This window comes from Mus pahari, chromosome X (genome assembly GCF_900095145.1).
Source record: "Mus pahari chromosome X, PAHARI_EIJ_v1.1, whole genome shotgun sequence".
Classification (NCBI taxonomy): domain Eukaryota; kingdom Metazoa; phylum Chordata; class Mammalia; order Rodentia; family Muridae; genus Mus; species Mus pahari.
In genome coordinates, this window is record NC_034613.1 from 88,217,970 (window position 1) to 88,219,984 (window position 2,015).

The window sequence follows — 2,015 nt, forward strand, 5'->3', positions numbered from 1 at the left end:
CCTGGGCAAGGGTATGTGTGATCAACCCAAGGCCTTGCCCTCTGCGGCAGACTTCCCATCCTAGCTTAGACCAGTATTCTCCCTTGCCGCCAAGCCCATCTCTGCCAGCCTGCAGCAGAGCTGCCTTCGCCTCCACCCTGTAGTCGACCACGGGAGCCCTGATAACCCGGGCAGCATCGGTCAGGGAGGATGGAAGCCGATGCAACCCAAGAGCTCGCGGTACCCCCGCCTTACCATGGCTGCGCTGGGAACGGAAAGAGACTCGTCTTCTTCCGGCGAACGAAGAAATTAGGGTCGGAGGCTGCGCGCGCTGGAGTCTGGGTTGCTCCGCCCAGCCTCAGACTTTCCCAGCGGGCGGAGACTCTCTCTTGCCATCTGCTGGTGGGAGGTCAGAGGTCCCAGGCTGGGAAACTGAGGCTGAGAGAATCTCCCAAAGGCTGTTTTTCCTCAGTCCTTTCTCTTCTTCGTGCTGAGTGATGAGTGCTGGAGATGTCCAGACCAATCGCGCCAGATATCTACCCGCAAGGAGAATTCTGTAAATGGTTGAGTGATAAAAAGATACATTTTAATACTCGATACTTTTCTTATACAAAGTTTCTCTAATCTTCCAGAGTTACCTAGCCAATCAGCCCGCCCCATCCTAAGCGATAGGTTTGGCCAAAGGCTTTTGTGTAGATTGCTGAGGCCCTGAGCCATCCAGGGTGAGAGGGTAGGATCTCTGCTTGGACCTGGCACCCTGTGCATCCACTCCTGTAGAATGCGTTTGGCATTTATTGTACTGTAAGGGGAAGAGAGGGAGCATTAGAGGGTATCTGGTTTTACCTAGCCAGTACGTAAACCTGGCTATTCTACTTTCCTGCTGCTGTGTTAGAGTGGCTGCATTGGCTGCCCTTCATTCACCATTTTCTGCTCTCTCAGTTATCTGTGGGCATCTGCCCATCATAAACCCCAAGATCCAGTCCCTTCAAACTATTATGAAAGGGGAATTTTTCTGCTTCGCCTTTTCTCTTTCTCCTGTACCTTCTCTCTCTCTCTCTCTCTCTCTCTCTCTCTCTCTCTCTCTCTCTCATGTGTGTGTGTGCAGTTACGATTTATTGGCATTAGCGGCTGCTAGGAAAGGAGTCACTTTTCATATATATGTATATGAAATATACATCTTGAGACAGGGCCTCATTATGTAAGCCAGGCTAGTCTCAGATTCAGAATTTTTCTGCTGAGAGTGGAATTACAGGCATGCACCCCTACAGTCTATATAGTACAAGCAGGCAGACTATATCTTTATTTTTAACTTTTGAGACAGGCTCTTCTAGACAGGCTAGGCTTGAGAGGTCATCAGCCTCATCTTCCCAAGTGCTGGCTGATACATTACTTCTCCACTGTAGGTGAAATGAGACAAATCAAGCAGGATTAGATTATATTAAATGCAGGCTTATTGGAAAGGTGCTCTCGGGCAAGTTCACAGCCCCAAGGACTGAGGCTAGGCGAGTCACAATGGGAAGGAAGGGGGGAGGGGGAAGAGAGGGGAGGAGGAAGAGGGGGGAGGGGAAAAGAGAGGCGAGGGGAAACAGAGGGGGAGTGGGAAGAGGGAAGAGAAAAGAGAAGGGGAGAGAGGAAGAGAGGGGGAGGGGTAAGAGGAGGGAGGGGAAGAGAGAGAGAGAGAGAGAGAGAGAGAGAGAGAGAGAGAAGAGAGGGAGGGACAGGGGAGAGAGGAGAGAGAGGGGAAATGTCTGGATTATATAGGGAGCTCTGGGCTGGAAAGTTCAGGCTTGGGGGCAGGGTCTGCCAGCTAAGGAATGAGGGTTGCTGGTGGGAGAATCTGGAGGCCAGGTCTGGTTTGATATGTAAAATATACACCTCAGTGTCTTGTCCCAGGGTCTGAAACCTAACACTGGGATGATAGGCATGTACCATTAAGGCCAGCATATAGTTTTATTTATTTATTTGTTTGTTTGTTTATATTTTTTTGGTTTTTCAAGACAGGGTTTCTCTGTATAGCTCTGGCTGTCCTGGAACTC